Source organism: Melanerpes formicivorus, unplaced genomic scaffold (assembly GCF_026170545.1).
Source record: "Melanerpes formicivorus ecotype bairdi unplaced genomic scaffold, bMelFor1.0.p_v2 SCAF_183, whole genome shotgun sequence".
In the NCBI taxonomy this organism is placed as follows: Eukaryota; Metazoa; Chordata; class Aves; order Piciformes; family Picidae; genus Melanerpes; species Melanerpes formicivorus.
In genome coordinates this window covers 128,064-145,603 of record NW_027142535.1, presented here as the reverse complement: position 1 = coordinate 145,603, position 17,540 = coordinate 128,064, and the positions used below count along the sequence as shown (strand labels likewise).

Sequence of the window (17,540 nt, the reverse complement as noted above, 5' to 3'; positions counted from 1 at the left end):
CAGGCCTTCCTTTGGGCTGATAGTCTTGGCCAAAGCTGCAATGTTCAGTCCTTGCTGTGAAAGGCAGGAGGTGCTGGCTGGGCAGTTTGCTTTATTTTGTGCCTTTCTGGGGGCGAATCAAAGGGAGTGGGGGGATTGTGGGTGGGCTGGTTCTGCCACGTGGGGCAGGGGGCTGCTGCAGCAGAGGAGCAGGTGAGCGAGGGCTGGGGGCCCCCCCCTAAAGTGCTGAAAATTCTCCGAGGGCACCACACTATCTTTAAAAGTGTAAGTACTGGGGTGAGGCGAGGCGGAGGCAAACCTCTGGTTTGCAGCTGGAGAGGGAGGGCTTGGAGTGACTGGTGCGTAAGAAAGCTTTGGAAACGACCCCTGTCTGCCCTCTCTGCTTCTAAAAGGCTTTTAGCATTGGAAAATAAAACCCACGTGGGGGCCCGGCTGCTGCCCACGCCCAGGGAGGTGCTCAGTGCTGCCACCCGGTGTGTAACGGCCGGCAGTGCAGCCGTGCCGTGGCGTGTGTCGCCCCGGGGGAGCTCAATGCTGCCACCCGGTGTGTACTGGCCGGCAGTGCAGCCGTGCCGCGGCGTGTGCCGCCCCGGGGGAGCTAATTTCTGCAGCCTAACTGCGCTGAATGCTCGAAAATTCTTAGGGGGAGAGCGGAGAGCTTGACTCGAGCATCGCTATGGATCCGGCGCCTGCGCCCTAGCCCGGATCTGCTTCCCAGTCGCTTCCAGTTCTCTGCCAGTCCTTTGGTGGGAGGAAACTGTTGGGACCGGGAGGGCACCGGGAGGAGGCCATTACTGTGTAGTTTGGTAATACCGACGGCTGCAGCTGGTGCTGAGCTAAACAGAATGATCACAGAAGGCTTTTGCTCTGAAGCCAGAGCTGCCTGCTGGCGGAACGAACGTTTTTCTGACAGCTCTTGGAGGAACATTTCTGTACAGGTGTTCCCCAGGGCTCCTCAGCTGCTCAGAACTCAACGTGTTGTCTTGGAGGGGAATAAAACCCAATGGAAAGCTGAGAGTGAGGTGACAACGCAGGCACCGCCCCCCCGGCGTGGCACCGCCCCCCCAGCGTGGCACCGCCCCCTCAGCGTGGCACCGCCCCCCTCCAGCGTGGCACCGCCTCCCCCAGCGTGTCACCGCCCCCCTCCAGCGTGTCACCGCCCCCCTCCAGCGTGTCACCGCCCCCCTCCAGCGTGTCACCGCCCCCCTCCAGCGTGTCACCGCCCCCCCCAGCGTGTCACCGCCCCTCCCAGCGTGTCACCGCCCCCCCTCCAGCGTGTCACCGCCCCCCTCCAGCGTGTCACCGCCCCCTCCCGCGTGGCACCGCCCCCCCCAGCGTGTCACCGCCCCCCCAGCGTGGCACCGCCCCCCGCCCAGCGTGTCACCACCCCCCCTCCAGCGTGTCACCGCCCCCCTCCAGCGTGTCACCGCCCCCCCTCCAGCGTGTCACCGCCCCCCTCCAGCGTGTCACCGCCCCCCTCCAGCGTGTCACCGCCCCCCTCCAGCGTGTCACCGCCCCCCTCCAGCGTGTCACCGCCCCCCCCAGCGTGTCACCGCCCCCCCCCAGCGTGTCACCGCCCCCCCCCAGCGTGGCACCGCCCCCCCCCAGCGTGTCACCGCCTCCCCCAGCGTGGCACCGCCCCCCCAGCGTGTCACCGCCCCTCCCAGCGTGTCACCGCCCCCCCCTCCAGCGTGTCACCGCCCCCCTCCAGCGTGTCACCGCCCCCTCCCGCGTGGCACCGCCCCCCCAGCGTGTCACCGCCCCCCCAGCGTGGCACCGCCCCCGCCCAGCGTGTCACCACCCCCCCTCCAGCGTGTCACCGCCCCCCAGCCTGAACCCCACCCCCCAGCATGGCACCGCCCTCAACAACATGGCGCCAGATGCTTTCAGGGTTGTGGCTGGTAGAGGTTGCAGCTCTTCTGCTGTGTCCCAGGTCAGTGCCAGTCTCTGCTGCTTTGTGGGGTTTCTCTATAGCAGCCGCTGGAGGTGCGCGGGGCTTGGGGGGGTGGCCACCGGCGGGGCAGCGCGGGGCTTTTGGGGGGGAGGTGGGGGCGTGTCCGGGCTTGACCGGTGGGGCTCTGCGGGGGTGGCGGCTGCTGCCTCAACCGTACCCAGAGGCCCCGTGGGAGCTCAATGCTGCCACCCTGTGTGTAATGGCCGGCAGTGCAGCCGTGCCGCGGCGTGTGCCGCCCCGGGGGAGCTCAATGCTGCCACCCGGTGTGTAATGGCCGGCAGTGCAGCCGTACCGCGGCGTATAGCGCCCCGTGGGAGCTCAGTGCTCAACCCTGCGTGTAATGGCCGCAGTGCAGCCGTGCCGCGGCGTGTGCCGCCCCGTGGGAGCTAATTTCTGCAGCCTAACTGCGCCGAATGCTCGAAAATTCTTAAGGGAAGAGCGGAGAGCGGAGAGCTTGACTCGAGTGTCGCTATGGATCCGGCGCCTGCGCCCTAGCCCGGCTCTGCTGGCGCCACAGGGGCAGCGTCCCGGTGGTCGCTATGGATCCGGCGCCTGCGCCCTAGCCCGGCTCTGCTGGCTCCAGAGGGGCAGCGTCCCGGTGGTCGCTATGGATCCGGCGCCTGCGCCCTAGCCCGGCTCTGCTCGCGCCAGGGGGGCAGCGTCCCGGTGGTCGCTATGGAAAAAAAATCCATCTGAAAAAAGAAGTAGCAGAGAAGGAAAGCTGAAGCTGCAAAGATTGCAGTCCCCTCAGTTCTGGTTGTAGCCGGGTGGGGGTTGGTCTCTTCTCCCAGGCAAGCAGCACCAGAACAAGAGGACACAGTCTCAAGCTGTGCCAGGGGAGGTTTAGGCTGGATGTTAGGAAGAGGCTTACAGCTTGGCCAAAGACTCTTCCGATCCCTGTCTTCTGGTCGTGACCAGCAGCGTGCACGGGTGGCCAAGAAGGCCACTGGCAACCTGGCCAATATCAGGATCAGAGTGGCCAGCAGGAGCAGGGAGGTCATTCTGCCCCTGCACTTGGCACTGGTTAGGGCACACCTTGAGTCCCGTGTCCAGTTCTGGGCCCCTCCGTTTAAGCAAGACGTTGAGTTGCTGGAAGGAGTCCGGAGAAGGGCAACAAAGCTGGGGAGGGGTTTGGAGCACAGGCCTGTGAGGAGAGGCTGAGGGAGCTGGGGTTGCTTAGCCTGGAGAAGAGGAGGCTCAGGGGAGACCTTCTTGCTTTCTACGACTCCCTGAAGGGAGGTTGTAGCCAGGTGGGGGTTGGTCTCTTCTTCCAGGCAAGCAGCACCAGAACAAGAGGACACAGTCTCAAGCTGTGCCAGGGGAGGTTTAGGCTAGAGGTTAGGAAGAGGTTCTGCACAGAGAGAGTGATTGCCCATTGGAATGAGCTGCCCAGGGAGGTGGTGGAGTCACCATCTTTGGAGGTGTTCAGGAGGAGACTGGATAGGGTGCTTGGTTGCATGGTTTAGTTGATTAGGTGGTGTTGGATGATAGCTTGGACACGATGATCTTGAAGGTCTCTTCCAACCTGGTCCATTCCATCCCATTCCAATCAACTAAACCATGGCACTGAGTGCCTCATCCAGTCTCTTTCTAAACACTCCCAGTGATGGTGACTCCACCACCTCCCTGGGCAGCACATTCCAAAGGCCAATCTCTCTTTCAACCTGCTCTATTCTATTCTATGAAGACCTTCTTCCTAACATCCTGGTTTCATTGGTGAGAGCAACAGACTTGGTTGCTGCCACCCGCTGCTAAGGGGTCTGAGTGGCCCCCAAATGGGGTTTGGAGGCAGGTAAAGGTTTCTTTTGGCGTGTGAAGGGGTTTTGTGGGCATCTAGAAGGGGTGTGGAGCCCCCTGAAAGGGTCTGGGATAGTGTCAGGGGGTTCTGGGCTGGTCTACCAGCGGGTCTGGGGACATTAGAAGCGTCTGGGGGTACCTAAAATGGAGCTGGGCGTATGAGATGGGGGGTTTGGGTGCCTCCAAAGGGGTTTTGTGGGCATCTAAGTTGGGGAATCTGGGGGGGTCCTGAAGGAGTTGGGGGGTTCTCGTCAAGCTATGAGCAGACACACAGAGAGATGTTAACGGACTTTCTTTGATCATTCCAGGTCTGGTGTGCTGGGACTGGCAGGATCTTCCTGAGCTGTCCATGTACAGTTTCTGTCGACACCCTTCAGCTCGTACATCCGGTTTGCTGACAGAGGGTGTGGGGTTTGTGGGGCCCGGCAGCGAGAGCTTTCCAAAGAGGAGCTCTTCAGGGCAGCTCCAAGGTTAGGTTTGGATTCTCCTGGAGTCGCACACAGAACGACTCTCACGATTCCAGTGGTCTAATTTCATAGCTGCATTTTCATCTCTCTGCCTAGGTGACAGGACGACCTCACTAATGAAGAGAGATAGCCTGAGCTCTGCAGGAACCTTGAACCCAAGCAGCCAGTGCCTTCTGTGAGTACAAGCTGTCCTTGCTCAACGTGGAAGTAGTTGAGAGCTGAAGCCAGACCACACCATAATTCCCTCAGCTTCCTCTTCTGCAGATTAAACAGTCCCAGTTCCCTCAGCCACTCCTCATAAGACTTGTTATCCAGACCCCTCACCAGCTTTGTGGCCCTTCTCTGGACTCACTCTCTCACAAGGGGTGTCCTGGGGAACACCACTTGTGCCCGGCCGGCCACCGGCTGGGTTTAACTCTGTTCCCCACCGCTCTTGGGGCCTGGCCATCCATCCTGTTCTGCTGTCCAGCAGTCCCTTTGAAAAAAAATCCATCTGAAAAAAGAAGTAGCAGAGAAGGAAAGCTGAAGCTGCAAAGACTGCAGTCCCCTCAGTTCTTGTGGTACCCTCTGTGAGATCCTAAGCCACCTGAACTGAGCCGGTCAGGCAGCCAAGCTAGTGCAGCAGTGTCTTCTGGAGAGTTGATAGGAGCCAGTTCTGTGGGGTTTGTTGAAGTGAGTGGCCAGTCGTTCTACATGAACAATTGTCTTAGTGCTAGCAAGCAGGAGGCTCTGAAGTGTGGTACTTTGAGAGCTCCATTCATACTTGCCCTTCAGGAGGAGCCAGCTCTTTCATTGAAGGATCTTCCTGAGCTGTCCAAGTACAATTTCTGTTGACACTTTTCAGCTCTTACATCCAGGTTGCTGACAGAGGATGTTGGGTTTGTGGGCCCTGGCAGCGACAGTTTTCCAAAGAGGAGCTCTAAGGCCAGCTGCAAGGTTAGGTTTGGATTCTCCAGGGGTGCCTGTGCTTGAAAGCCCCCCAGAGGCCGTGCAGAGTGGTGCTCGCAGTAGCTCTGTGCAAGTCTGCCATGGGCTCAGGAGGCCAGTATCTAGAGAGAGGGAGAGGGAAGGACAGTGACACTTCTAAGACAGTTTTAAAGAAATAATTATGAGAAGAGGCAAATTAATTCTGGGGACTCATGTGATATATCTGTTTAAGAGAAAAAAAAATGAAGGAGGTTTCTGACCATAACCAGGCTGACAAAGCACAGTAATGTGGTTTCCTATGGGATTCAACTCCTCCTGCATTGCACAGGACACTTCAACAGCTGTCCTGACAAGCTCTAAGTAATGAACTTAATCCACCCTGTGCAAGCAATGGGGCAAAAGATTACAAAATCCATGTATGCAATTGAGATGTGTTACATTGGGACGCCCAGGATACACCTCATCGAGCTCTCCTAGTTTTTAGACGCAAGATGGAAGAAGGAAGGGGGAAGACAGAGCAGAAGGTCTATTTAAATATGAAACTCCTAGGCTGAAAGAAAAGAAAAACATTTTAAAGAGCACTCAGTGAGACTCTGTCACCAGCATAGCTAATCACAGAATCACTGAGTGTTAGGGGTTGGAAGGGACCCCAAAATAGCATCCGGTCCAACCCCTGTGCCAGTGCAGGATCACCTGGGGCAGGTTTTGAATGTCTCCAGAGACTCCACTAACTCTCTGGGCAGCCTGCTCCAGGGCTCTGGCACACACAGTGAAAAGGTTTTCCCTTCTGTTCCTGTGGAACTTCCTCCTTTTATTCGTCGGACACAGCGAAGCCGCTGGGTCGTGTTGCTGCGGCAAGGTGACCCACCCTGTAGTTCAGGGCCTGGGTCTCTGCCTTCATGGCAGCCTGTTCCCTTGGCACCCTGTCAGCTTAACAGCCCTGTACTTGGGGTCTGTGTGACGAGTTGTGGAGCCCTCCATTCCCCCTTCTGTCCCCAGCAGCAGCCCAAGGTCCCTGTAAGCAGGGCTGGGGAGGCTGCTTTAGGCAGCTAACAGGAACCAACCTTGCCTGGCCCTTAGGGGGCTGAGGTCAGTCCCTGGGCTCCTGAAGAGGTGGTGTTGCGCTGCTGCCAGGAGGGCCGGCCCGTAGGTGGGGCACGGGCCAGAGCCTGTGGCTCTCTGTGGGGCTTTTTGGGAGTGCTGCTGAGGCCTCACTCTGTCCTGTTGGCATCCTTTGTCAGGGTAGCCAGATCCTAGGCCTGATGTCTATCGTTAGCTCAATTGCAGAATTTCCTCGTCTGCTGTTCCTGTCCGTAAATTTTTGCCAGTGCTTCTGTAATAAAAAGGCTTTTATTTCTCCTGTAACTTGCAAGCTGGTGACCTCCTTAGGAGCACCACTGTGTTGTTCACAAAGTTCTTTGCTGTTGCAAAGCTGGGAGAAGTGTGAGGTTCAGCTGATGAAGTTTCTCTCTTTTAGAAGTGTCTGCTCAGCCGTCCTCTTCCTGGATCTCGGAGCTTTGTCTCTCCCTGTTTGCGGTGCCCCGACAAGGACTTGTGCCGACACATCCTCGGGAAGCTGAAACCACCAAAGGGTTTAATGGGTTTGAGACAAAATTCACCCAACTCATTCTGCGGTGGTGTACGGGAAAGAGTCGGTAGGGGAAGCCGCAGGACAGCCTGCAGCAAAGCTCAGGACTTGCTCCCTCGCCTCTTCCTTCTGCGCGTGTCCTCGTCGGCCGCCTGTAAGCGAGACGCTTCGCCAGCTGGCTTGTTTGAATTCAGTAAAGTTATGGCATGGAAGTTATCTGGTAGGAGTCGTTGCTAAACAGATGTAGTTGAAGCTTTGTATCTTCCGTTCTCACTACTAGTTATTCTAATCTTGCCCTGTTGGTTTAGCCCATCAGTTTTCATGTTCTCTTCATCTATTAGTAGCAGAAGAAAGGGCCCCTTGATTCCAGTATTTCTTGCTGTAGTTCAGAGGTAGAGTTGGCTTTCCCTCTGACCTTTTATACTTTTACTTTGTGTTAAGTGGAACCCAAAACTGAATAGGATACTTTGTGTAAAGCTTGAGCAGCCCTTAACTTTCGAATTATTATACTGCATGCACTACTGCTTTGCAACATTCACAGGACTGTGGTGGTGTCAGACAGTTCACTTGCATTTAGCTCCTCAGGGGCCAGGCCTTCCTTTGGGCTGATAGTCTTGGCCAAAGCTGCAATGTTCAGTCCTTGCTGTGAAAGGCAGGAGGTGCTGGCTGGGCAGTTTGCTTTATTTTGTGCCTTTCTGGGGGCGAATCAAAGGGAGTGGGGGGATTGTGGGTGGGCTGGTTCTGCCACGTGGGGCAGGGGGCTGCTGCAGCAGAGGAGCAGGTGAGCGAGGGCTGGGGGCCCCCCCCTAAAGTGCTGAAAATTCTCCGAGGGCACCACACTATCTTTAAAAGTGTAAGTACTGGGGTGAGGCGAGGCGGAGGCAAACCTCTGGTTTGCAGCTGGAGAGGGAGGGCTTGGAGTGACTGGTGCGTAAGAAAGCTTTGGAAACGACCCCTGTCTGCCCTCTCTGCTTCTAAAAGGCTTTTAGCATTGGAAAATAAAACCCACGTGGGGGCCCGGCTGCTGCCCACGCCCAGGGAGGTGCTCAGTGCTGCCACCCGGTGTGTAGCGGCCGGCAGTGCAGCCGTGCCGTGGCGTGTGTCGCCCCGGGGGAGCTCAATGCTGCCACCCGGTGTGTACTGGCCGGCAGTGCAGCCGTGCCGCGGCGTGTGCCGCCCCGGGGGAGCTAATTTCTGCAGCCTAACTGCGCTGAATGCTCGAAAATTCTTAGGGGGAGAGCGGAGAGCTTGACTCGAGCATCGCTATGGATCCGGCGCCTGCGCCCTAGCCCGGATCTGCTTCCCAGTCGCTTCCAGTTCTCTGCCAGTCCTTTGGTGGGAGGAAACTGTTGGGACCGGGAGGGCACCGGGAGGAGGCCATTACTGTGTAGTTTGGTAATACCGACGGCTGCAGCTGGTGCTGAGCTAAACAGAATGATCACAGAAGGCTTTTGCTCTGAAGCCAGAGCTGCCTGCTGGCGGAACGAACGTTTTTCTGACAGCTCTTGGAGGAACATTTCTGTACAGGTGTTCCCCAGGGCTCCTCAGCTGCTCAGAACTCAACGTGTTGTCTTGGAGGGGAATAAAACCCAATGGAAAGCTGAGAGTGAGGTGACAACGCAGGCACCGCCCCCCCGGCGTGGCACCGCCCCCCCAGCGTGGCACCGCCCCCTCAGCGTGGCACCGCCCCCCTCCAGCGTGGCACCGCCTCCCCCAGCGTGTCACCGCCCCCTCCAGCGTGTCACCGCCCCCCTCCAGCGTGTCACCGCCCCCCTCCAGCGTGTCACCGCCCCCCCTCCGGCGTGTCACCGCCCCCCCTCCAGCGTGTCACCGCCCCCCCTAGAGCGTGTCCCCGCCCCCCCAGCGTGTCACCGCCCCCCCCCCAGCGTGTCACCGCCCCCCCCAGCGTGTCACCGCCCCCCCCAGCGTGTCACCGCCTCCCCCAGCGTGGCACCGCCCCCCCAGCGTGTCACCGCCCCCCTCCAGCGTGTCACCGCCCCCCTCCAGCGTGTCACCGCCCCCCTCCAGCGTGTCCCCGCCCCCCCAGCGTGTCACCGCCCCCCCCCCAGCGTGTCACCGCCCCCCCCAGCGTGTCACCGCCCCCCCCAGCGTGTCACCGCCTCCCCCAGCGTGGCACCGCCCCCCCAGCGTGTCACCGCCCCTCCCAGCGTGTCACCGCCCCCCCTCCAGCGTGTCACCGCCCCCCTCCAGCGTGTCACCGCCCCCTCCCGCGTGGCACCGCCCCCCCAGCGTGTCACCGCCCCCCCAGCGTGGCACCGCCCCCGCCCAGCGTGTCACCACCCCCCTCCAGCGTGTCACCGCCCCCCAGCCTGAACCCCACCCCCCAGCATGGCACCGCCCTCAACAACATGGCGCCAGATGCTTTCAGGGTTGTGGCTGGTAGAGGTTGCAGCTCTTCTGCTGTGTCCCAGGTCAGTGCCAGTCTCTGCTGCTTTGTGGGTTTTCTCTATAGCAGCCGCTGGAGGTGCGCGGGGCTTGGGGGGGTGGCCACCGGCGGGGCAGCGCGGGGCTTTTGGGGGGGAGGTGGGGGCGTGTCCGGGCTTGACCGGTGGGGCTCTGCGGGGGTGGCGGCTGCTGCCTCAACCGTACCCAGAGGCCCCGTGGGAGCTCAATGCTGCCACCCTGTGTGTAATGGCCGGCAGTGCAGCCGTGCCGCGGCGTGTGCCGCCCCGGGGGAGCTCAATGCTGCCACCCGGTGTGTAATGGCCGGCAGTGCAGCCGTACCGCGGCGTATAGCGCCCCGTGGGAGCTCAGTGCTCAACCCTGTGTGTAATGGCCGCAGTGCAGCCGTGCCGCGGCGTGTGCCGCCCCGTGGGAGCTAATTTCTGCAGCCTAACTGCGCCGAATGCTCGAAAATTCTTAAGGGAAGAGCGGAGAGCGGAGAGCTTGACTCGAGTGTCGCTATGGATCCGGCGCCTGCGCCCTAGCCCGGCTCTGCTGGCGCCACAGGGGCAGCGTCCCGGTGGTCGCTATGGATCCGGCGCCTGCGCCCTAGCCCGGCTCTGCTGGCGCCAGAGGGGCAGCGTCCCGGTGGTCGCTATGGATCCGGCGCCTGCGCCCTAGCCCGGCTCTGCTCGCGCCAGGGGGGCAGCGTCCCGGTGGTCGCTATGGAAAAAAAATCCATCTGAAAAAAGAAGTAGCAGAGAAGGAAAGCTGAAGCTGCAAAGATTGCAGTCCCCTCAGTTCTGGTTGTAGCCGGGTGGGGGTTGGTCTCTTCTCCCAGGCAAGCAGCACCAGAACAAGAGGACACAGTCTCAAGCTGTGCCAGGGGAGGTTTAGGCTGGATGTTAGGAAGAGGCTTACAGCTTGGCCAAAGACTCTTCCGATCCCTGTCTTCTGGTCGTGACCAGCAGCGTGCACGGGTGGCCAAGAAGGCCACTGGCAACCTGGCCAATATCAGGATCAGAGTGGCCAGCAGGAGCAGGGAGGTCATTCTGCCCCTGCACTTGGCACTGGTTAGGGCACACCTTGAGTCCCGTGTCCAGTTCTGGGCCCCTCCGTTTAAGCAAGACGTTGAGTTGCTGGAAGGTGTCCGGAGAAGGGCAACAAAGCTGGGGAGGGGTTTGGAGCACAGGCCTGTGAGGAGAGGCTGAGGGAGCTGGGGTTGCTTAGCCTGGAGAAGAGGAGGCTCAGGGGAGACCTTCTTGCTTTCTACGACTCCCTGAAGGGAGGTTGTAGCCAGGTGGGGGTTGGTCTCTTCTTCCAGGCAAGCAGCACCAGAACAAGAGGACACAGTCTCAAGCTGTGCCAGGGGAGGTTTAGGCTAGAGGTTAGGAAGAGGTTCTGCACAGAGAGAGTGATTGCCCATTGGAATGGGCTGCCCAGGGAGGTGGTGGAGTCACCATCTTTGGAGGTGTTCAGGAGGAGACTGGATAGGGTGCTTGGTTGCATGGTTTAGTTGATTAGGTGGTGTTGGATGATAGCTTGGACACGATGATCTTGAAGGTCTCTTCCAACCTGGTCCATTCCATCCCATTCCAATCAACTAAACCATGGCACTGAGTGCCTCATCCAGTCTCTTTCTAAACACTCCCAGTGATGGTGACTCCACCACCTCCCTGGGCAGCACATTCCAAAGGCCAATCTCTCTTTCAACCTGCTCTATTCTATTCTATGAAGACCTTCTTCCTAACATCCTGGTTTCATTGGTGAGAGCAACAGACTTGGTTGCTGCCACCCGCTGCTAAGGGGTCTGAGTGGCCCCCAAATGGGGTTTGGAGGCAGGTAAAGGTTTCTTTTGGCGTGTGAAGGGGTTTTGTGGGCATCTAGAAGGGGTGTGGAGCCCCCTGAAAGGGTCTGGGATAGTGTCAGGGGGTTCTGGGCTGGTCTACCAGCGGGTCTGGGGACATTAGAAGCGTCTGGGGGTACCTAAAATGGAGCTGGGCGTATGAGATGGGGGGTTTGGGTGCCTCCAAAGGGGTTTTGTGGGCATCTAAGTTGGGGAATCTGGGGGGGTCCTGAAGGAGTTGGGGGGTTCTCGTCAAGCTATGAGCAGACACACAGAGAGATGTTAACGGACTTTCTTTGATCATTCCAGGTCTGGTGTGCTGGGACTGGCAGGATCTTCCTGAGCTGTCCATGTACAGTTTCTGTCGACACCCTTCAGCTCGTACATCCGGTTTGCTGACAGAGGGTGTGGGGTTTGTGGGGCCCGGCAGCGAGAGCTTTCCAAAGAGGAGCTCTTCAGGGCAGCTCCAAGGTTAGGTTTGGATTCTCCTGGAGTCGCACACAGAACGACTCTCACGATTCCAGTGGTCTAATTTCATAGCTGCATTTTCATCTCTCTGCCTAGGTGACAGGACGACCTCACTAATGAAGAGAGATAGCCTGAGCTCTACAGGAACCTTGAACCCAAGCAGCCAGTGCCTTCTGTGAGTACAAGCTGTCCTTGCTCAACGTGGAAGTAGTTGAGAGCTGAAGCCAGACCACACCATAATTCCCTCAGCTTCCTCTTCTGCAGATTAAACAGTCCCAGTTCCCTCAGCCACTCCTCATAAGACTTGTTATCCAGACCCCTCACCAGCTTTGTGGCCCTTCTCTGGACTCACTCTCTCACAAGGGGTGTCCTGGGGAACACCACTTGTGCCCGGCCGGCCACCGGCTGGGTTTAACTCTGTTCCCCACCGCTCTTGGGGCCTGGCCATCCATCCTGTTCTGCTGTCCAGCAGTCCCTTTGAAAAAAAATCCATCTGAAAAAAGAAGTAGCAGAGAAGGAAAGCTGAAGCTGCAAAGACTGCAGTCCCCTCAGTTCTGGTTGTAGCCAGGTGGGGGTTGGTCTCTTCTCCCAGGCAAGCAGCACCAGAGCAAGAGGACACAGTCTCAAGCTGTGCCAGGGGAGGTTTAGGCTGGATGTTAGGAAGAAGGTCTTCATAGAATAGAATAGAGCAGGTTGAAAGAGAGATTGGCCTTTGGAATGTGCTGCTCAGTGAGGTGGTGCCCAGGGAGTCACCATCACTGGAAGTGTTTAGAAAGAGACTGGATGAGGCACTCAGTGCCATGGTTTAGTTGATTAGATGGTGTTGGAATGGAATGGTATGGAATGGAACGGAATAGAAAAGAATAGACCAGACCGAGTTGGAAGAGACCTTCAAGATCATCGTGTCCAACCTATCATCCAACACCACCTAATCAACTAAACCATGCAACCAAGCACCCTATCCAGTCTCCTCCTGAACACCTCCAAAGATGGTGACTCCACCACCTCCCTGGGCAGCCCATTCCAATGGGCCATCACTCTCTCTGTGCAGAACCTCTTCCTAACCTCTAGCCTAAACCTCCCCTGCTGCAGCCTGAGACTGTGTCCTCTTGCTGGGCCCGGTGATGATCAAAGTTCTTTTCCAACCTGCTTACTCCTGTTTGGGTTTATTCTCCTGTATGAATTGTCAGTTCAAAGCACTCGAGAGAAATGATGTGATGGCTGTGCTGCAAAGCATCAGACTGGGGACCGAAAGACAACCTCCTGTGGATCGATGTACCGGGATATTCCAGGAACCTCTGTGCTGCCATAGACCTGGACTTAAACTCATTCCAGATGCCGCGGTGTGTTCCACATGACAATCGCACTCGGCACGTGAAGAGTGGCCAAGAGACTTCCCTTGTTTCCTTTGTGGAAGGCTTTTGTTTGTCCCCCGGCCCCGGGGGCCGTGTTCCTCTCGGGCAGGCTGCGGACGAGGCTGCCCTCGGCAGCAGGCGTGCCGCAAGCGGAGCGGCGAAGCTGTGTTCCTGGCAGTTCTCTCTCCGCCTGGATCAGGACAAAGGTACCGGCTGACAAGGACTTGCACTGACACAGGGTCAGAGAGCTGAGAGCACCAAAGGGTTTAATTGGTGAGAGCAACAGACTTGGTTGCTGCCACCCGCTGCTAAGGGGTCTGAGTGGGCCCCAAATGGGGTTTGGAGGCAGGTAAAGGTTTCTTTTGGCGTGTGAAGGGGTTTTGTGGGCATCTAGAAGGGGTGTGGAGCCCCCTGAAAGGGTCTGGGATAGTGTCAGGGGGTTCTGGGCTGGTCCACCAGCGGGTCTGGGGACATTAGAAGCGTCTGGGGGTACCTAAAACGGAGCTGGGCGTATCAGATGGGGGGTTTGGGTGCCTCCAAAGGGGTTTTGTGGGCATCTAAGTTGGGGAATCTGTGGGGGTCCTGAAGGAGTTGGGGGGTTCTCAGTGAGGTTTTGGAGTCTCTGTGGAGTGCCTGCAGTCTCCTGGAGTGCCTGTGCTTGAAACCCCCCAGAGGCCGCGCAGAGTGGTGCTCACAGTAGCTCTGCAAGCCTGCCATGGGCTCAGGAGGCTGTGCAGCGGTAAAACTTTTCTTTTGCTCAAGCACAATCTTTCTGAATTCTTTTCTTGGATTTTTTTTTTCCCAGGGTGATGTGAAACTGTCTGATTTTGGGCTAAGCACAGCTGTTCAGAAGTCTCAGAGACCTGAGCTCTACAGGAACCTTGAACCCAAGCAGCCAGTGCCTTCTGTGAGTACAAGCTGTCCTTGCTCAACGTGGAACTAGTTGAGAGCTGAAGCCAGACCACACCATAATTCCCTCAGCTTCCTCTTCTGCAGATTAAACAGTCCCAGTTCCCTCAGCCACTCCTCATAAGACTTGTTATCCAGACCCCTCACCAGCTTTGTGGCCCTTCTCTGGACTCACTCTCTCACAAGGGGTGTCCTGGGGAACACCACTTGTGCCCGGCCGGCCACCGGCTGGGTTTAACTCTGTTCCCCACCGCTCTTGGGGCCTGGCCATCCATCCTGTTCTGCTGTCCAGCAGTCCCTTTGAAAAAAAATCCATCTGAAAAAAGAAGTAGCAGAGAAGGAAAGCTGAAGCTGCAAAGACTGCAGTCCCCTCAGTTCTTGTGGTACCCTCTGTGAGATCCTAAGCCACCTGAACTGAGCCGGTCAGGCAGCCAAGCTAGTGCAGCAGTGTCTTCTGGAGAGTTGATAGGAGCCAGTTCTGTGGGGTTTGTTGAAGTGAGTGGCCAGTCGTTCTACATGAACAATTGTCTTAGTGCTAGCAAGCAGGAGGCTCTGAAGTGTGGTACTTTGAGAGCTCCATTCATACTTGCCCTTCAGGAGGAGCCAGCTCTTTCATTGAAGGATCTTCCTGAGCTGTCCAAGTACAATTTCTGTTGACACTTTTCAGCTCTTACATCCAGGTTGCTGACAGAGGATGTTGGGTTTGTGGGCCCTGGCAGCGACAGTTTTCCAAAGAGGAGCTCTAAGGCCAGCTGCAAGGTTAGGTTTGGATTCTCCAGGGGTGCCTGTGCTTGAAAGCCCCCCAGAGGCCGTGCAGAGTGGTGCTCGCAGTAGCTCTGTGCAAGTCTGCCATGGGCTCAGGAGGCCAGTATCTAGAGAGAGGGAGAGGGAAGGACAGTGACACTTCTAAGACAGTTTTAAAGAAATAATTATGAGAAGAGGCAAATTAATTCTGGGGACTCATGTGATATATCTGTTTAAGAGAAAAAAAAATGAAGGAGGTTTCTGACCATAACCAGGCTGACAAAGCACAGTAATGTGGTTTCCTATGGGATTCAACTCCTCCTGCATTGCACAGGACACTTCAACAGCTGTCCTGACAAGCTCTAAGTAATGAACTTAATCCACCCTGTGCAAGCAATGGGGCAAAAGATTACAAAATCCATGTATGCAATTGAGATGTGTTACATTGGGACGCCCAGGATACACCTCATCGAGCTCTCCTAGTTTTTAGACGCAAGATGGAAGAAGGAAGGGGGAAGACAGAGCAGAAGGTCTATTTAAATATGAAACTCCTAGGCTGAAAGAAAAGAAAAACATTTTAAAGAGCACTCAGTGAGACTCTGTCACCAGCATAGCTAATCACAGAATCACTGAGTGTTAGGGGTTGGAAGGGACCCCAAAATAGCATCCGGTCCAACCCCTGTGCCAGTGCAGGATCACCTGGGGCAGGTTTTGAATGTCTCCAGAGACTCCACTAACTCTCTGGGCAGCCTGCTCCAGGGCTCTGGCACACACAGTGAAAAGGTTTTCCCTTCTGTTCCTGTGGAACTTCCTCCTTTTATTCGTCGGACACAGCGAAGCCGCTGGGTCGTGTTGCTGCGGCAAGGTGACCCACCCTGTAGTTCAGGGCCTGGGTCTGTGCCTTCATGGCAGCCTGTTCCCTTGGCACCCTGTCAGCTTAACAGCCCTGTACTTGGGGTCTGTGTGACGAGTTGTGGAGCCCTCCATTCCCCCTTCTGTCCCCAGCAGCAGCCCAAGGTCCCTGTAAGCAGGGCTGGGGAGGCTGCTTTAGGCAGCTAACAGGAACCAACCTTGCCTGGCCCTTAGGGGGCTGAGGTCAGTCCCTGGGCTCCTGAAGAGGTGGTGTTGCGCTGCTGCCAGGAGGGCCGGCCCGTAGGTGGGGCACGGGCCAGAGCCTGTGGCTCTCTGTGGGGCTTTTTGGGAGTGCTGCTGAGGCCTCACTCTGTCCTGTTGGCATCCTTTGTCAGGGTAGCCAGATCCTAGGCCTGATGTCTATCGTTAGCTCAATTGCAGAATTTCCTCGTCTGCTGTTCCTGTCCGTAAATTTTTGCCAGTGCTTCTGTAATAAAAAGGTTTTTATTTCTCCTGTAACTTGCAAGCTGGTGACCTCCTTAGGAGCACCACTGTGTTGTTCACAAAGTTCTTTGCTGTTGCAAAGCTGGGAGAAGTGTGAGGTTCAGCTGATGAAGTTTCTCTCTTTTAGAAGTGTCTGCTCAGCCGTCCTCTTCCTGGATCTCGGAGCTTTGTCTCTCCCTGTTTGCGGTGCCCCGACAAGGACTTGTGCCGACACATCCTCGGGAAGCTGAAACCACCAAAGGGTTTAATGGGTTTGAGACAAAATTCACCCAACTCATTCTGCGGTGGTGTACGGGAAAGAGTCGGTAGGGGAAGCCGCAGGACAGCCTGCAGCAAAGCTCAGGACTTGTTCCCTCGCCTCTTCCTTCTGCGCGTGTCCTCGTCGGCCGCCTGTAAGCGAGACGCTTCGCCAGCTGGCTTGTTTGAATTCAGTAAAGTTATGGCATGGAAGTTATCTGGTAGGAGTCGTTGCTAAACAGATGTAGTTGAAGCTTTGTATCTTCCGTTCTCTCTACTAGTTATTCTAATCTTGCCCTGTTGGTTTAGCCCGTCAGTTTTCATGTTCTCTTCATCTATTAGTAGCAGAAGAAAGGGCCCCTTGATTCCAGTATTTCTTGCTGTAGTTCAGAGGTAGAGTTGGCTTTCCCTCTGACCTTTTATACTTTTACTTTGTGTTAAGTGGAACCCAAAACTGAATAGGATACTTTGTGTAAAGCTTGAGCAGCCCTTAACTTTCGAATTATTATACTGCATGCACTACTGCTTTGCAACATTCACAGGACTGTGGTGGTGTCAGACAGTTCACTTGCATTTAGCTCCTCAGGGGCCAGGCCTTCCTTTGGGCTGATAGTCTTGGCCAAAGCTGCAATGTTCAGTCCTTGCTGTGAAAGGCAGGAGGTGCTGGCTGGGCAGTTTGCTTTATTTTGTGCCTTTCTGGGGGCGAATCAAAGGGAGTGGGGGGATTGTGGGTGGGCTGGTTCTGCCACGTGGGGCAGGGGGCTGCTGCAGCAGAGGAGCAGGTGAGCGAGGGCTGGGGGCCCCCCCCTAAAGTGCTGAAAATTCTCCGAGGGCACCACACTATCTTTAAAAGTGTAAGTACTGGGGTGAGGCGAGGCGGAGGCAAACCTCTGGTTTGCAGCTGGAGAGGGAGGGCTTGGAGTGACTGGTGCGTAAGAAAGCTTTGGAAACGACCCCTGTCTGCCCTCTCTGCTTCTAAAAGGCTTTTAGCATTGGAAAATAAAACCCACGTGGGGGCCCGGCTGCTGCCCACGCCCAGGGAGGTGCTCAGTGCTGCCACCCGGTGTGTAGCGGCCGGCAGTGCAGCCGTGCCGTGGCGTGTGTCGCCCCGGGGGAGCTCAATGCTGCCACCCGGTGTGTACTGGCCGGCAGTGCAGCCGTGCCGCGGCGTGTGCCGCCCCGGGGGAGCTAATTTCTGCAGCCTAACTGCGCTGAATGCTCGAAAATTCTTAGGGGGAGAGCGGAGAGCTTGACTCGAGCGTCGCTATGGATCCGGCGCCTGCGCCCTAGCCCGGATCTGCTTCCCAGTCGCTTCCAGTTCTCTGCCAGTCCTTTGGTGGGGGGAAACTGTTGGGACCGGGAGGGCACCGGGAGGAGGCCATTACTGTGTAGTTTGGTAATACCGACGGCTGCAGCTGGTGCTGAGCTAAACAGAATGATCACAGAAGGCTTTTGCTCTGAAGCCAGAGCTGCCTGCTGGCGGAACGAA

The 17,540-nt window shown here is 57.0% G+C and overlaps 1 long non-coding RNA gene across 1 annotated transcript; it reads left to right on the top strand.

The window, feature by feature from the left end:
* Window positions 1-12,488: 12,488 nt before the first annotated feature.
* Window positions 12,489-16,641, top strand: LOC137457554 (uncharacterized). The gene is made up of 3 exons (XR_010991314.1): window positions 12,489-13,011; window positions 13,611-13,712; window positions 15,942-16,641. It is a non-coding gene; the product is annotated as an uncharacterized lncRNA (long non-coding RNA).
* The last annotated feature ends 899 nt before the right edge of the window (window positions 16,642-17,540 follow it).